Genomic DNA, 19,390 nt, shown 5'->3' on the forward strand with positions numbered 1-19,390 from the left:
CTGAAAGTATAAAATGAAAGAGAAATGTTGAAGACAATCCTTCACTAGATGCAGTTTCTTACTTATCCATTCATCCTTTCCCCAAACCAACAATCATTAAGCGCCTAGCATTTACTTAGTTCCATTTGTAAGTATCAGAATGAGTAGAGATGAATAAATATACTCATTCTCCTGGTAAAGAGCATAATTAGAAAGCTGAACACTGAAACAATCATGAATGTTCCTTGCTACAATGATATTTTCTAGCATAAAGTATGGGAACAATTAACTTTGCTGAAAGAGTAGGGAAGGTCTTACAGAAGAGGATAAATCTGCTTTGATTCCTGAGTGATTTTTTGCACTGTTATTCATTTGTCAATTGCCAACTCAAAATTTTGTCTTGTGATATATATCATTTCAATATTAGAAGGCTATCAGCATACAGGCATTTTTGTCAGTGTCTTCTTATAACTGGGCGAGGCAAACTTTTCTCTAAAAAGGCAGGTAGTCAACAATTCAGACTTTGCAGTCACGTGGTCTCTGTCACAGCTACTCAACTCTGCAATTCTTGGGAAAAGGCAGTCACAGACAATATGCAAACAATAGTATAGAAGTTATTGGTCAGGCTGTGCGGCAATAAAACTATATTTACAAAGTAGGCAGCAATTCAGATTTTGTGTATTGGCTGCATATCATCACCAAACCCTGTCTCATATAATTAAGATAAAAATATAAAATAATTAAAGGGTATTGTGCTTTGTACCAGGGCTTATGAAGACACTGGAAAAAAAAGAAAAAGAAAAGGAAGAAGAAGAAAGAAGAAGAAGAAGAAGAAGAAGAAGAAGAAGAAGAAGAAGAAGACGACGACTGGTACTTGCCTTCAAAAATTTTACCAGTGTAGGGATCCCTGGGTGGCGCAGTGGTTTAGCGCCTGCCTTTGGCCCAGGGCGCGATCCTGGAGACCTGGGATCAAATCCCACGTCGGGCTCCCGGTGCATGGAGCCTGCTTCTCCCTCTGCCTGTGTCTCAGCCTCTCTTTCTCTCTCTCTGTGTGACTATTGTAGATTAAAAAAAAAAATTTACCAATGTACAATATTCATGTTAAAGCAATTCTACCAAAATTTAAGCTTATAATTTTAGTCTGAGATTCTCAATGACCAGATTGAATTAAGAAACAGACTTAATCTGGCTTCATCTCATTTTGGTACGTTGCTTCAGATATTAACTAACTTATTAGGATTTGTTGGTTTGTTTGGCTGTTTCAAGAATCTGTGTCTGTTCTAGACATTTCAGCCCATTTTTGTCACAAGAAAACATTCATACATTTCTACTGAGTTGTTATGCCCAAGAGAATCCACATTAGGTGCAGTTTTAGGGTAGGAATATGTTTCTAGAAGAGAATCAGAAACAGAGACCAAAAGGAAGAACCATAAGGAATTTCATTTTTATATGTGGTCAGATTTTGTAAAAGGAGAGAAGAACCTGTGGCTCAGAAACCAAGGATAATAAGGCTGGAGAGGCAGGTGACCAGGCAGTACAGTATCAGGGCCTGAGGCCTCCAGAACCCAGCAGACTCCAGGGTAAACTTGATGTGCTCAGGCAACTTTTCACTATGTAACAATAACATAATATATTTAGGATGTAATTAGTGTCTAATTCAGAGTAAGGCTGGGGTTAATGTAGGAAATGAGATATGTTGAGAGCCTGTTGAAAACCAGGCTTTTCGTCCAGCTTCAAATTTGAGATAGGATAGAACCAATACACTGCAAAATTAAAAGAATTTAAAGAAAAGAAAAAGACTGGATTCAAGGAGAATAAAGATACTGACCCTATGAGTGGAGGCTTCACACTGGATAAGGCTGGAAAACAAGATGGAAAAATAGGGCAAATAAAGTATAGAGAACTTGCAAGGAGAGTCTCGATTTTATATGTTACAGAGGCGCAATTTAGATTTTTCAGCAGAGGAGTGACATGTTGCTTGAGAAAATAGTTTTTGTTGTCATAATTAGAGATGAGTTTTGGGGTGAGGACAATATTCTTGAAATCCAGTCAAATGTTTTGCTAACCAGAATGAAAATGAATCACCATAGGCCTGGATTCAGAAAGTGTCATGGGGAACAGCAAGAATTCTCTAATTTTTTGACATCCTGAGGAAAGATCTGTCAAGAGAGAACTCCAAGGTTTTGAGTGAAAGTAATTGGAAAAATGGTAATGTTCTCAGAAAAGACAAGGAAATTGAGGAGAGAATCTGATTCAGAGCATATAAGGCAGAGATATCTGGAGGAAGAACTTTCCATTAACTTTCAATCTGGTGCAAATGTGCAAGAGGCTTTTTTTCTCTCTCTCTTTTTTTTTTTTAAGTTAATAGAGAAGTAACTTTGGAAGGAAGAAGCACTAAGCTTCTAAGTAGCCTCTTTATCAAGAGCATTTGATCACAAAAGGTGGTTTGGTAACATAAGGCTACCCCTCACACCTGACAAACTCACTTCATACAGACTGCTCCCAGCAGGATGTAGAACAAATTTGGCTTCAGGTTCTGGGAGGCTGTGGGGAGCTACGCAGCCAGACGTCAGCAGTAACTTGCCTCAGATCTTCCAACTGTCCAGATTAAACAAATGCTATCATTTATTACCTGAGTAAATGTTTTTAAATAAATACCTGTGTCAACAACAACAACAAAAATACCTGTGTGTCAGCATTTTCATCATGAAATACAATTCATCATGGAATGTCATTTTGTAGTATACACTAATAGAGCATAGAGACTAATTTTATGTATCCTGATTTATGAAGAAAGGATTACATAAAAGGGTAAAGGTCCAACGTGTACCATCAGCATAAGAGTGGACTTTTCCTGTGATGTGAAGGCTGGGATCTCTCTGTGTGCAGTCATGGAATATGAACCTAGAAGAGTGAGTGACTTCTCCAAGTGTGAGACGGTAGAAGAAGGAGCAGAAAGCATGACTGTCCACAGGAAATTGTTTACTGAAGTCTACTCTCCATAAAACCAGGACACAGTGGGGATCGTTGAAGGGGTTTCCCATACTAAACACAAAGGTGAGTGTTATTATATCCTTCCATAATAAAACAAAAGCATTTGAAATGTATTCAATGAACTCTAAAACTTTAATAGAATGCTAAGACCATTACCTGCATGAGAGAAATGAACTGTATTTTTTTCACCAAGGAAATATTTCCAACTCTTAGGGTAACTACCTTTAGTGAATAGAGTTAGAAATCAACATATCTCTAGAAGTCTAACTATCTTGATATCATAAACCTTTTGAGGCAACAATCAATTTTCTCTATGTTAGCCTCAAAATCCTTTATCGCCAATAATAGGAGGTCTTCCTTAGTGGGAAAGGCAGTAAAGAGAAGAGACAGACAGCTAGAGTAAAGAGTATAAGACTAAGAATCTCAGGGAATAAGTCAGGGGACCTGGGACTCATCCCAACCACTTTCGTGTTGTTTCTGCTCTACTCTGCTTTCTTTACTCTGTCCAGATCTCCCATAGGTTCAGATTCTGCCATGGACAGTTGCCTGGACCTTTGTCTCATTTGGCAAACTATCAAACTGTGCTCCAGTTATATGTTTGTTCCCTGGGCAGATCAGATTTTAACACACCTCTTAGAGATGCTGCTTTGTCTAAAGAATAATTTAAAATTATTCGGGGAACAAAATTATCTGTTGAAAATACCTTTGCACAGAGAAGAAATATATTTGCTCAAATTATACACTTTCCTAAACTGACTTGGAAAAGATTGAATTTATCTTTTATAAAACCAATGTCCGTAGTTAGGAGAATTGGATCCTCCAGGGTGGTCCTGGTGTATATAAAATATGCATGTTGTCAACCACCCATATGTTTCCCTTCTCTTGAACTTGAACAGAACCTGTTGCCATATATTTTATCATGACAATTCTCACTTCGGTCAGGAGAGAAGCCAAAGCTTCTCTGGAAGTATGGCAAAGATGTGAACAGCCTTATTTGCTGAAATAATAAGAAAGTGCAGCTCAAAGCAGTAAAATGCTAAAAGGTGGAAATATTGTTTGATGTGCTGAAAAGTATAAGAGGTAAAGAGAGAAATCATATTGTAAGAAAGTAGACAGTTTTAACTAGGAAGGTAGAGTAATGACACTGGGGGATTTTGAGGTGGAAGGGGAAAAAATTTTTAAAATTGAAATCAAATTGCTTCTTTCTCTTCTCCTGGGAGTAGGAAGGGAGGCTATCTTGGAAAGCAGGATCTGACCTTTGAGGAAAATGAAAAACAAATCACGTAGCCATGACTCAGGCATTGCATAGATGTGCTGCAGAATGATCTACAAAATGACTATAAGGAGAGGTGTCTACCAGAGATTAGGTACACACATGGTAGCTGATAGACTGGAGGAACAGGGAGGAATAAGGGGAGAGACAGGCACACAGAGCAGAGTTGGTAGGGGAATAAAAGGAAAGAAAGGTAAAAGGAAGGAAGCTTTCATGGGGAAGGATGAGGTCCCTTGTGGGGACTTCACTCCCCATGAGTGAAGGACACTGAGGGAATAAAGATGAAAGTTACTGAAATTGAAGAATTTGAGGAACTATCAATTTTCCACAAATATTCTAGCTAAAGTGCACATGCCAATACAACTCATGTGCCTTCAAAACCACATGAGGTCCCCAGCTTCTGATCTCAGCTCCTTCTGTGGACTCAAGGTATATACTTTCTTCAAAAATTTATTCATTAATACATCTTAACTTCATTTGCTGTTTATCCACACTTCTGTATGTTCAAAATGCAATGCATGTACTCACTCACCCTGGATTATCTGGTCCTGATTCTGGTTTCTCCCTCTGCTCAGTGGTGCTCTCTATCCCTTCCAGCCTCTGCCTGACACACACAGAGCAAAAGAGCATCTGTGTGATACTACAATATCCTGGAGTGAGGACAGAGGATAGATTATAGAGGCAAACAGTGCACACAGAACATGGATATTCAAGGATATATGGAGCCTTGGTCTAAAATGGCCAAAATAGTGGTTATAAAGAGTGAGTGGAGATGCAGCACGCTGGGCTCTGTAAGTAGACCATGCAACTCTTGATCTCAGGGCATGAGTTCAAGCTCCTTATTGGGTGTGGAACCTACTTAATTTAAAAAAGAGAAGAAGAAGAAGAAGAAGAAGAAGAAGAAGAAGAAGAAGAAGAAGAAGAAGAAGAAGAAGAAGAAGAAGAAGGAGAAGAAGAAGAAGGAGGAGGAGGAGGAGGAGGAGGAGGAGGAGGAGGAGGAGGAGGAGGAGGAGAAAGAAGGAGGAGGAGGAGGAGAAGAAATAGATTAGTGTAGACCTACATGGGGAACAGTAAAAGAATATAGAAACCTTGGGGAACTTGGGTGGCTCAGCTGGTTAAGGTTCCAACTCTTGATTTCGGCTCAGGTCATGATCTCAGGGTCATGGGATTGAGCCCTGAGTTGGGTTCCAAGCTCAGTGGGGAATCTTCTTGAGATTCTTTCCCTCTGCCTCTAGCCTCCCACCCCAGTCACAGACTCTCCCTCCCTCTCTTTTTCTCTCTACAATAAATCAACAAGTCTTAATAAAAAAGAATATAAAAACTCAAAGCAGGTTTAAAATAATGTCTTCTCCAGATATCTGAAGATTCATGCAAATTTCCATGCACATATTTTCTTATATAGTTAAAACTTTAATAAATAATCCTGCCACTTTAAATGAAAATAAATTTTGTTTAAAATAAATGGAACCTAGAAAACCATTTAATAGCCAAATGATAAATAAGACTTATATACAAAATAATACTATAGATCTCAAAAAGGCTGGGCAGATTCTAAATCCACCTCCACAGAGATGCCATACCAACATTTCCAGAAATCTTCATCTTTGTTTCCCTGCTCCCTTTAAAAGACCTCTGACAACTGCCTGTGGTATATGAGTTAGCTTCCTGAGAGAGTACAGAGCGATTTATAGCCCCAGTCCCATTTATACCGACATGTCATAATTACTGATAGTTTCCCCCTTGCTCAGAAAAGTATGCAGTTTAGAAAATAAAACACAAGGTCTCCACATATTTAAAGATTTTGACACTTTACCCAACCTACCTTTACAGCCTCTTATTCTGCTATTCCTTCAAAAGCCCTTCAGACACATGGAATACTTAGTAATTTCTCCACACACTAGATACTTCCATGACTCTATTCCATTGTTTCTAGTGTCCCAATACTTCTTTCCCACACTTAACTGCCTTTTTATTTAACCATTCAGCAAACTGCAACTTACCCTTCAAATTCTGGGTCAGGTGTTACCTTCACTATGAGGACATCTCCAAGCCTTAAGGATAAAATTGTCATCCTTGATCTGTTATCCACAACAGTGGCACACATCCATTGTAGCATCTATGTCATTATTGTAAACGTATATTTGTGTTTCTCATCAGACTGAGATCTTTCAGAATATGTTGAAACATGTTCCAGAGAATGTATTTATGAGCTCAACCTCCCTCCAGGAAAACCCTGGTCCTATTCCAGCACTCTCCATCTCAAAGAATGAAAGCAAAAGCTTCAGTTGAAAAAGTCAGAGACCAGATATCACTCTTGACTCTTTCCTATCACCCTTCCTTTCATTTTTCACCCCAGCACAAAATCTTGTAAATTGTATCCTCTAAATCCTCACTCCTATCTTATTCACCAGCATCCATGCAGCAGCCCTCTCTGACCTGAACTAAAGCGATAGCATCCTAGTTAGCCAAGTTACAGATATTCTGGCTTATTCTCTATCTTTTGGTCATAGTGTTCTTTTGGAAAATAAAATTATAAACTCTACTGTTCCCCTGTTAAAATCCCATCATTATTCCCTATTACTTTAAGATAAAGATCCAAATTCTTAGCTTAGCCCAGCAATGCCTATTCATCTAAACATCTAACTTTAGCTACTTAATATCTATTCATCCTTAACATCTCAGCTCAAGTACTACCTTCTAAGGAAGTTTTTTGCCAACTTCACTGAGTCAAATATCCCTACTCTAGGCCCTCAGAACTGCCATGCACTTCTTGAGCATTTGGCACAACTGTCATTGTGTGTGTATGTATGTGTGTTATTATTTCACTTATATATGGTCTTCTAAATAGACTGTACATTTCATGAAGGCAGGGTCCCTTCAGGTTTTACTCATGATGGAATACCCACAAACCTATTCACGTCAAATAGAATGTGTTGCACGATGGAATGATGACTGACTGAATGAGTGTCTTGCTTGTCTCATAGCCTCAGGGTTAAAGGGTGATACCTACAACTGAGACATGGCTAAAGCAATAGGAAACATCTCTCAGACTTTTTAGGGGGGATGGATAAGTGTTTAATTTTACTATTTATTTTTTCTTCAGTGGAAAAGGAAGATTTGTTTTGTCTAGTTTGGAAGAATTGAAAGAGAGAAAAGCAACTTTCTCTATTTTTACTTTTCCCTCTTCCTCAGATCTTGTATATATTTAAGGCACTTTCTAATATATAATTCTTTGCTCTGGTCTTCTGGTTACGAAAATGACACCTGAGGTAGATCCTGTGATGAGCTATGATTGCAGCAACTGACCCCAAAGAAATAGCAGTTGGGGCTTTAAAGTGTTTAATGAAGATCTGAATTACCTAGAACAGGCAATAATATACTTAGGACTTCAAGAGTCAGAACAGGAAGGCCAATAAATGAAGTGTGTGAGTATAACACACCATGGAAGAGTTAGGGCTGTGGAGTTCCATAAAGCACATATCCAAGCATAAAATCATTGATTCCAAAGTATTTTTTCTTTAATATTTTATTTATTTATTAGAGAGAGAGAGAGAGAGAGAGAATCTTAAGCAGACTCCTCGCTGAGCACAGAACCCAATGCAGGGCTTGATCCCAGAACCCTGAAATCATGACCTGAGTGGAAATCAAGATTCAGTGGCCTAACTAACAGAGCTACTCAGGTGCCCCTCCAAATTGGTTTTAACTCTGGAATGATCTGAAGATCATGTTATATCTAAAGGGCCGTAGGTGTACGTCTTACCTAATGTATCAGATATATTTTTATAGACTGACTTAATTTGTTTTAAATCCCCAGGCTAAGTAGTAACAGGCTACTTAGATACCAGCATCAAGTCAAAATATGGATATATATATCACTTCCCTAACACTGTGCTTTAAATCAGCTGTTGGAAATAAACCCTGAAGTCTAATTGTATACTTGTTAATAGGTTGATGAGATGTTCGACTTAATTGGCTTTCTTCATGCTGTGTTTCTGGTGTCAGGGAAAAAAAATAGTACTTACTGTCAATTGCTTCCTAGTTTATCTTGTATACTATGCTCTCTGCCAATTTAGCTATTAATTGAATAGCAATATCCATTTCTCTTACAGGAGTTTAGCTCTGGAATGACCTGCATATTTGAAAGAGATAATTAAATGAATGTCAACTCTGTTATTTGTGGTAATGGAGGATAGAGATACTATGATAAATGAAACTCACTGATAATCCAAAAAAAAAAAAGCCCATTTTAGATAAATGCATCAACATTCTACTAGAGTGACTTTTATTAGCCTTGGCAACAAGAATCAAATAGTTACTACATTTCCTTCCTCACTTATTATAAGTGCAAAAGGGCAACATGTTGACCAAATGGAGAAATAGAAGAAATAAGCAAAAAGTTCAGGGGTATATGAACACATCAAAGTCAGTTCGAGAGAAATTAGCCATTTATTTGTTTTAGTTTATTTGATTTTTTAAATGAAAATGGATAAATGGAACATTTATTCTGGTAGAAATATTGAAGAATTACTGTGAAAGTACCTTATTTTCTTAGCTATTAAAAGGTATAATTTTATTGTTCAGTCAAGCAGTAGATATTCATTCATTTTTTTATATGTAAGGAAAATATGATTAATACCAGAGGCAAAATGACAAAAACATAAGTTCTAAAAGAAGAAAGAGAAAAAGGAAAAAATTAAATACTGACTTCTACTAAGCCATACCTTTGTAGTCTTTTCCAAATCATAAGTATTTTGGCATCTCCATTTTTCCATTTGTAAAATAGGAAATAATATTAGGATCTTTTCCTAAAATCACATAGTTGGGAGCCTATTAAATAAAAATAATAAATGTGAATGATTTTGAAAACTTATTTAGATATGCTGAAGTGACATTTTGGACTGAGACAGACACTGGTTTTTCCTGATGCTATGTCACCTTTTTATAAAACAACCAATAATTAACAGTGCTTTGAATCCTTAATATAGTTGAACTTTAAGTGAACTATACTGCATCCATCAATTACCCTACTTTGTTTGATTACTCATAAGGTACATTTTAATCAGTATAATAAAAAAGCAATTTACTAAATGAAGAAGATATTTTTAAGTGATGTATCTATAAAGTATTAATATCCAAAATATATAAATAACTTCAACAACTCAGCACCAAAAAAACCCCAAATAATCCGATTAAAGTGGGTAGAGGATCTGAATAGACATTTTTCCAAAGACATACACATGGCCAATAAACACATGAAAAGTTGCTCAACATCACTAATTATCAGGAAAATGCAAGTCAAAACCACAATGAGATACCATCGCACACCTGTTCAGAACAGCCATAATAAAAAAGACAAAGAAACAACAAGTGCTGGCAAGGAGTCGAGAAAAAGGAATCCTCATGTACTGTGCATGGGAATGTAATTGGTATAGACACTGTGGAAAACAGTATGGAGGTTTCTCAAAAACTTTTTAAGAAATAAAACTCCCATAAGATCCAGCAATTCCACTACTGGGTATTTACCCAAAGAATATGAAAACACTAATTCCAGTGGTTGTTGCAGCATATTACAATAGCCAATACGAAAGCAACCTAAGTGTTCATCGATGGATGAACGGATAAAGAAAATGTGGTATGTATATGCAGCCATAAAGAAGAATGCGATCTTGCCATTTGTTAACGACACAGTTGGATCTAGAGAATGTTATGCTAAGTGAAATAAGTCAGATAGAGAAAGACAGATGTGATTTAACTTATATGTAATCCAAAAAACAAAACAGATGAGTAAGCAAACAAAAAGCAGAATCAGACCTACAAATACAGAGAAAAAACTGACGATTGCTAGAGAGAAGCAGGTAAGGGGAATGGGCAAAATGGGTGAAGCGTACTGGGAGATACAGTCTTCCAATTATGGAATGAATAAGTCACAGGAATAAAAAAACACAACATAGGGAATACAGCTGATGGTGCTGTAATAGTGTATTATGACAGATATGTAGAGATTATGAATCACTCTGTTGCACACCTGAAACTAACATTAACATTGTATGTCAACTATACTTTAAAAAACAAATAAAACTTTTTTTAAGCAAGATTTGAAGACTGTATTAATGTCAGGCTATTTATTATATTATATGAATTTATTTGATAAACACATATTTAGTTTTCATAGATGTCTGTATTATAGATTTTCATTATTATTTACATATTCTTGATTAATTTAGACATAATATTTAAAAATTCCATTTCTATACAAATAAGATTTCTTCCTATCCTATGCTGCACTAAAAGAAAATCATCCACTCTCTTGAAATCTTTTATAAATGCACTGTATTTGAGGGGCAATGGGATAAGAGAAGATCGTTTTAAAGAGGGAAATGTGGTAAATCAGTGGGTAAGTGCAGGAGAAATCTTCAGAGGCTGTTATGCTCTCTGCAAACATTTTATTTCTAGTCAAATTTTTGCACCACAACATGTACCCTAAATGGAAGGTTTAATAGTTATACATGAAATTGACAACATATGAGTGCATCCTGATGTTTCCTAGTTTAAAGAAATGAGAAGAACCTTTCTGCTCCATACCCCCTCCAACTAAATGCCCAAGAAAAGTAAATATAATTTTCATGAAAGAGACAATGAGGTTGTGGGACATGCCTATTAAGAATTCAAGACATCTGAAAACTACAGTACTTGATATGTGATTTTGCTACAAGTTTAGAAAAAAGTACATATTGGAATAGCACAGAGTCCAGATCCATGCTTCCATAGAAATGAAATCTATGGTAGGGAGAGGATTGCAGTTGTGTGGAAAAAGAAAGCAATGAAATAGATGATGTTTGGATAACTATCCACAGGGAAATCTGAGCCCTACTACATTCTCTAGACAACAAAAACAATTTCAGGTAGGTTATAGATCTAATCCTTTTTATTTAAGTGTACATAAAAGTAAATGAAGCAATTAAGCCACGAACTAACAAAATTTACAACCTTCACTTTAAATGCTCAAGAGAGATGATATGTGGGTATTTTTATGACTCTGAAGAAAGAAATAATTTGTTCAGCAGGACACCAAAAGTACAAACCCCATGATAATAATAATAATAATAATAATAATAATAATAATAATAATGCAGTGATAAATGTGACTATTTTACAATGGTGTAAAAAAGGGCACAATTAGTAAAGTGAATAAACAACTGCAGAATAGGAAAATATATTCTCTATCCATGTAAATGACAGAAGTTTGGTATTCCATACATAAAAAATAACTGCTTAAATTAATAAAGACAAAAATGGGGAAATGCACAAAGCATATGAATAGGCAATTTAACATGTGCCTAATATTCAAATGGAAAGCATTCAACATCACTAAAAATCAGAGAAGAATAAATCAAAATAATTGATGCATTTAACCTGTTGGAATAGAAAAAATATTGAAGTCTGATAATATTAATTGTAGATAAAGATTGGAAACATTATTTCTCACCCTGCTGACTTGATTGTGAGCCTGCCCATCAGGTTCAATAAATCTGCCAAATCTTGTAAGCTTATCTTGCATTGAAGAAGTGATTCCATTTCTCATCTCATACTCTAGACTAGAGGAATCTATATATTCAATATATAGGTGTGTATATAGTCAAGGAGATATTGATAAGACTGTTCATTGAAATATTGTAAATAACTAAATTGTTCATCAAATATGGAACAGAGAAATGCATTGAAATATTACATTATTCAAACAACTATCTCAAAACATAATGCTGAATTTCCAAAAGTAAATCACAAATGAGTGCATAGCATTTGATACCCTTTATATAAATTGTTAAATATGGTATATATTCTACAAGGAAATAGTGACATTGATTTCGTGAAATTAGTTTTCTCTGGACATGAGAAGGGGAAGTGAAATGGAAACAGAGAAGAGTATCCCAAAGGTCTCATTTGAGTTTGTGGTATTTTCTTCTAAAAGCAAAGATAAGAAAAAAAACATGACCTGATAGTTAGATAGGTCTGTAGGTTTACAATATTTCACGGTACAATAAATGAATTTAAATAAAAATAAAGCAAATAGTGTGCTATTTCTTACACTGGATATGTGAGAAAACTAAAACAACAACAACCGCAAACCTACACAGAATTCATGGGACTAAAAAAAAATCAGTCTATTGAGGAAAATATCAATAGTGAAAGCACTAGTTTATACACTAATTTGTATTGACTATACAAAGGGCACTTTCTTCAGCCCTTTTTGCATATTAACTTGTTTAATGCCCACAACAACCCCAAGAATTATTAAGAGGCACAACTTGCACCAGGTCACCTCTATGCAAGGTGCCAAACCCAGATGCGAATGCAGGAAGGCTGGTCTGGAGGGGGTCTTCTGAACCATTACTTCCTGATACAGATGACACAGTTCACAACTGAGAGGCCCCATCAGCTCTTCATGAACACTGGCATCATGGGCTGGGGTAGATTGCTACAATTCCAGAATCTTTCTTTATATACCATATCTCCTCCATTTTAAAGTAGCTTGGTTATAATAAACATGTAGGGTGCATTGAGATGAGCCATCCAAATCATTCTTTCCAGGATGAGTCAGGATTCCCCAGCTGGCAGTATGGACTGCAGACAGACAGCTAATGGCTGTCTCAGAAGTGTGCTCAGACAAAAGGAGCTGTCTTTCATTTAATGTGGTCAATATGGGGCTCCAAGGACTCCAGTACCTCAGTTTACAACTCTGAATGGTCATCCTACCTCCATGGGATCCCCTGAGGCCTTACATAGAGCTAGATCACAGTTCACTGGCTCCTTTTGCCTCATTTCCTTACAGGTGTTGTTCCTGATAATGCTCCCCAGTGAGCCTTCAGCATGCAAAACTTCCTTTGGGATCTGTTTTCTAGAGAAATCAACCTAACAGAAAGTCAGTGCAAAAGCGGTCCCAGGAGCCCAGTTCCAAGGCAGGTTGGTTGAGCACCTCCCGCAAGCCTGCTGGCCCTGAGGTCTGCAATGAGCAGAGGCACGGAAGCTCTGTGCATGCTGTAGCTGTGCGGGGTTGCCACTCTCACAGTAGGAACTGAGGTGGAAGACCGGTGGAGGGGGCAACATCAGCAGATACCTTATCTCGGACATTTGAAAGTCATTGTGAGGACAGGAGAACCAGATCAGCGCTACTGAAGGTCAAGTTGTTGGGAAAAGACCATGAAAGCCTGAGGGTAATTGATCTGCAAAACGTGGTGAAGTGAGACCTGCAAACCTTTTTGGCACCATATGTAGAGAATCTCATCTCCTGTAGCTGGAGAGCAGGAAAAGCTGATCAAGCCCTGGACACAGTGAGAACAGTGACAGGCCATTGCATGGCCAGAACAGCACACTACCCATCTATGTAAATGATTAAAATAAAATCAATTAAAAGTTCAGTTGTTTGGGTACCCTAGCCACATTTAAGTGCTTGGTAACATATGGACAGTGTAGACTTAAAGCACATTTCCATGATCACCCAAGTTCCAGTGGTCCCTACAGAAGGAATGATTTTACCAGGGAATACAGTAAGAATCCCATTGGACTTTATGGTGTGGCTTTTCTGTGATCACTTCAGGTTCCTCAGGCAATGGAAGGTGGAACCCAACTGGCTGAGTACTGACACTGAACAGCAGAAGGAGATAGGGATAGGGCTGCTGTAGGAATGGAAAAGAGTTAGTATGGTACCTGAGGGATGCCCTGGGAACTTTCTCCATAGGCCCTGGGCCAGCAGTGTTGACAGGCAGGAGAATCTCAAGTGGGTAGTAGAAGGTGAAGAGCAGTGTTCTCAAGAGCAGCTGTAGTCATGAAGGCTACAGCCTATTTTTCCCTTTGGTAAGTTCCCCCCAAAGAAACCAGCCAGCCATCTGCAGGACCTACCAACTTATTATATAGAGCAAATAGATTCACGTGGCCCAGCACCATGCAGATCTGTGTGTGTGAGCCAGAATCCCTATCAGGACTGAGAGGTGTATTTTCTCAGCTGCTGGGAGTACTGCTTGCCAGGTATTCACAATCTCTCTACCACTTACCCTCTGCCACAGAAAGGTGCCTGACTCAAGGTTTTATTACCCCTTTCAACTGAAAAACTGCATCCAATAGTCATTGATCCGATGGTCAATGTGGGGTATAAGTTCCTGACCTTGTTGCCTCAGTTGAAACAACCCTAAGTGACCATCTATATTAGTTTGCTAGGGCTGCCCTAAAAAAATACCACACAATGGGTGACATAACAACAGAAATGTATTGTCTCACAGGCCTGAGATCAAGGTGTTGGCTGGAATATTTGTTTCTGAATTTTCTAGGGAAGAATCTGTTCTGTGCTTCTTTGGCTGGTTTGCTGGCAATCTTCAGTGTTCTTTGGTTTTGGCTGCATCAACTGACCTCTCCTTCATCTGCACATGCCTTTCTTGGTATGTGATGTCTGTTATCTAAATTTCTCTTTATAAAGACACCAGTTGTATTGAGTCAGGGATCCACCCTATCCATTTGACCTCATCTTAACTAACTATAGCTGTGATGTCCCTATTTCCAAATAAGGTCACATTCAGAAGTACTAGGTAGGACTTCAATAAATGAATTTGGGCATAGGGCACAATTCAACCCACAATACAATACTAATATTAATTACTAATGCCAACTACTTTCTAAAACAGCCAATCTATATCACACTGTTTCCCAAAACTCCACCAAAACACCTCCAACGTAATGACTTCTTGGAGGATAAAATATCAATACTGTATTTAATACAATTTCATTTTAGTCTTTCAACAAAAATCTACTGAATACCTGCAACATTCCAGGAAGTGTCCTAAGCTTTGGAGAAATCAGTAGATAACAAAACAGACATTTACTAACAGACAACTTGCTTTTTAGTGGGTGGAAATATATAATAAGCAAGTAAGCTAATTGTAATAAGGGCTTGCCTCAAATTAAGATGCTATGTTAGTGAACGGTTGGGTGGTTACACTGCATTAAAATTTAGTAATTAGTTATTGCTAAGTAGTGCCATTAGTATCATTATTAGAAATTAATTAATATTGGTAATTAATATTAGTCAGTAATTAATAATTGCTGAATTACTCTTTGCCTAGCTGACATATGGCCTGGACTCTAAATAACAAGAGGGATCCAGTCAGGTTAAGAAAAAAATCGGGACATGTGGGTGGTTCAGTGGTTGAGCATCTGCCTTTGGCCCAGGGTGTGATCCCGGAGTTCCAGGATCAGGTCCCACATCAGGCTTCCTGCGAGGAGTCTGGTTCTCCCTCTGCCTATGCCTCAGCCTTCTCTCTGTGTCTCTCATGAATAAATAAATAAAATATTTTTAAAACTCAGTAGAGGGAGTGGCTATTGCTAAGGGCATGCAGATGGAACAAGGTTGTCATATGTAAGGAACAAAAATAAAGCCAATGTTTCTGGAGTGTGGTGGGTCTGGTGGGTCAGACAAAGGAGGCAGAATTGAGACTAGAGAGAAAAAAAGGCTCCATCACATGTGGGCATCTCTTAGCAGATTAAGGAAATCAAGTACCATTCTATATATGATAAGAGAAACTGGGGAGTAATATGGTCTGACTTGTATTTATACATGATAACTGATTAATGACCACTGCTGCAAAAGTGGAAGGAGGAAGACCAGTTAGGGTACTTGTGTGATAACCTAGCATATCAACTACCTTGCTCTTCTCTGGATGATAGTCATGGATATAGAGTGAAGCAGTGGATTTAGAATATGTTTTTAAGCTACACGCAACAGAATTTAGTATGACTTGCTGATAGATTGAATGTAGGTGTTAGGAAATGAAATAAATTGAGGTCAATTCATCTTGATTGGCCATTTTAGTGGGCAGTTGTACTAATTATTGGCATGAAGAAGACCCCTCAAGGAAGTGGATACATCAAGAATTCTTCTTTGGCCATGGTAAGTTAGAGATGTGTATTAGATAGTAAGTAAATACATCAAGTATTAGCAATTGATAAGTGAGTTTGAGTTCTAGGAAGTGGTCTTGGCTGGAGCTACAGGTTGAGGAGATATCTGTATATAAAAAGCACTTAAAGCCTTGTATTTGGAGAAGACCCTCCAGGAAGGGAAGCCCCAATCATGACAAAGCTCTCAGGTACTCCAGGAGTTTGGGAATAATTGCTTATAAAATAAAAGAGAAGTCATCAATGAATTTTTTGACATTTAAGATCTTTGGCAATGTCTGTGGAGGATTAGGGATGGAAGTTGTGGTGAATAGGACAGAAAAGGGAAAGTAGCAATGAGGAAGCAAAGAGCATAAAAACTCCTTCCTTCAACAAGTTTTAATCGGCATTCAAGAATGGAATGGTAGTTAAATAGAAATGCATGGTCAAGGAAAAGTTCTGTGTCATTACTTTTGGTGTTTTGTTTTGTTTTGTTTTGTTTTGTTTTGAAGATAAAGAGCATTGATGGTAATAATCCAGTAGAGCAGCTACAACTTGCTGATGTAAGAGAAGAGGTAAGAACCCTGGGTTTGGCTTTGCACAGCATGAAATAGTTATTCTTTGTCACAAGCTAACATAACTATATTGAATTTCTGGTTTCAGAATTTGTATTTCTGAAATTTTTCCAACTGTTTTCATTCTCTATCACCATTGTGACAAGTATGAATAGAAGACCTTCATTTCCAATGTGAGCTTCCACATCCAAGTTCTCCTTTCCATAGAAGTCCTATCAGGGGCTCCATATGTTAGCATCCTGTGGAAACAGAAGGCACACTGGATGGATTCTCTTTGGAGAAATCTGCATGCTATCAGAAACTTGGGTGGTAGTTGGAGAGGAAGGAAGAACCAAGGGATTGTACTATGTTGATGTTTTTGGTTTTTATTATAGGAGATATTAGAGCATATTTATATTCTAATGGCAATGAACTAATGGAAAAAGACAAATTGCTCAGGAGGGAAAAGTAATAGTTTCAGAAGTAAAGCTTCTGGTAAGTTGAGCAAGAATATGACATAGAGCGCAAGTGAAAGGATTTGTATTTTATAAGAATGAGACTACTTCATCTGCAGTATAGCCAACCATGCACTAAACTGTTTCCTCTTTCTGATCACACAATTATACTTTTCGTGTGTCTCGCAACTAGAGAGGGCCATGTGATTGGTTGCAACAAAAGGAACACAGAAATAAATGAAGTGTTACTTCTGAGCTAGAACCATTAAGCTTTGTCTACCATCACTCTTTTTCTCTGTGATGACCACAGAGGATGTATGTTGAAGTTGACCTCACAACAGAAAAGCGATCTGAATCTCTAAAGCATTGCTTGAAGGAAAGCTGCCCAGAAAGCCACACAAGAGCTCCACTGGACTGGATTTTATGTGATGTAAGTAAGATGCTGAAGCTCTTTCATATAGATCTCAACCTCCTTTAGTAAATATTTGAAGGATGAAAGACAGAGAGTGTGTCTCGGGACACATAGGGATCGGCAGGTTTCATAAAGGGCAGATAGGGATAGCTTCTAAATTTGCATCATCGAAAAATGAAGCGAGTTAATCAAAGGAGGGAAAGGCGGGAAGTTGGTACTGTTTGAGGAGGAGAGCAAGCATAAATTTGTCATTTTGGTGAATGAGAAGGTGAACATGCTGGAGGAGTTTAGTAGATCCACTGAGTAATGGCAAAATCCTATTTGAGATTAGGGTTCACAAATTTAAACTGTCTAGTGTTGCATGTGAGACATCCTAATTTGTGAAACATCTAAAACAAATGAACAAATAACCTCAAGTTCTCTTAGAATTAAGGTAAATAATCCAGGCTTCACCTAATTACACCAATGAAAAAAGAATATTATAAAATATTTTAAGATTAAAGCCAATACTGTCAGGTGGACAAAACAACAGATCAAGAAAAGGTGCAGCATGGGACCGTGGCCTTTGTCACTATAAATAACATTATGTGGCTACAAGGGCATCAAAAGGAGAGGAAATATCACTGCAAGTTTGAAATGTCTATTGAAGACTTTTTCTCTTGAAATTAGGCACCCTGGGGCACCTGGGTGGCTCAGTGGTTGAGCGTCTGCCCTTGACTCAGGTCGTGATCCCAGGGTCCTGGGATCAAGTTCCACATTGGGCTCCCTGCGGGGAGCCTGCTTCTCCCTCTGCTTATATCTCTGCATCTCTCTCTCTGTGTCTCTTATGAATAAAAAAATTAAAAATAAAAAAAAGAAACTAGGCATTTTGTCTGTTCCCCATTTTGAGCATCCCAGTATCACTCTGTTCTTTATTGCTATTGAACTTGCCATATATCTAGTTTCCCAAGATAACCTAATAGACCAACAAGCTAGTTGGTTGACAGGAACAATGTAGGAACCTTCTTTGAGTTCCACAGCACTTGCAATTCTATTATGAAGAAGTACTCAAAAGCCCTTTCCTGATGGAAACTTTCCTGGGGAATAACACCACCAGCTTATTGGATGCTGACCATGTGCCCATCAGTTGCCCTAAGCAAGTTACCTGTATCATCAATGCAGTACTCATTATAAACCTGTGAAGACGACATTGATTTTAATGTCCTCTTTCAAATAGGAGAAAAGGTGAAGGGACTTGCCCAAAGCTGAACTAGTAGAAAGTTGTTTGGGGTGTAAGATTCAACCCGACACACGTGACTCAAGAACCATGGGTCTCTGAAAGCTCTAATACCCACTCCCTCTCTGCTGAGGGCGTCTAGGTAAAACACACAGCACTGATTTCTGCATCACGCCACTCCTCTGAGGACAGAGAAGGGATTGGGGGAAGCGGGAAGCGGGAGCATACAGGAGAAATTGTGCTTCTACTGGCATTTCCACAAAATAAACGAAACTTTAACTTTGAAAAAAATCACCAGAAAGCACACACACAAAAAATGCTGATACCATTCTTATCTTCCCATCTCATTCTCCTAGCAAGTTCCTCTAAAATTTCAAGGAGAGAAACTGCTTATAAAGTTCCTTTTTTAAAATAAAGAAGTATATTTAATCTACGTGGGCTTACTTTTTAGTCAAAACACACATCAGTCTCTTTATTCTGTCACCCTCTCACTGCTTTGGAGCAATTAACTCTGTTATGTCAATTTTAATGTAACATGATTTGCTCCAGAATGATTTTGTTTCTTGGGAATTAACCATAGAATAAAGG

General features: G+C 37.8%; 1 long non-coding RNA gene across 1 annotated transcript in view; it reads right to left on the reverse strand.

Annotated features, from left to right (window-relative positions):
- Positions 1 to 4,778: 4,778 nt before the first annotated feature.
- The window catches only part of LOC144311764 (uncharacterized), a 35,786-nt gene continuing 21,174 nt past the window's right edge, over positions 4,779 to 19,390 (reverse strand). Inside the window, exons 4-6 of the long non-coding RNA XR_013377285.1 lie at positions 8,968 to 9,073; positions 8,269 to 8,375; positions 4,779 to 4,850 (exon numbers count right to left, since the gene is read on the reverse strand). This is a non-coding gene — a long non-coding RNA (uncharacterized LOC144311764). The remainder of the gene's footprint in view (positions 4,851 to 8,268; positions 8,376 to 8,967; positions 9,074 to 19,390) is intronic.

This window comes from Canis aureus, chromosome 4, assembly GCF_053574225.1.
Source record: "Canis aureus isolate CA01 chromosome 4, VMU_Caureus_v.1.0, whole genome shotgun sequence".
Classification (NCBI taxonomy): domain Eukaryota; kingdom Metazoa; phylum Chordata; class Mammalia; order Carnivora; family Canidae; genus Canis; species Canis aureus.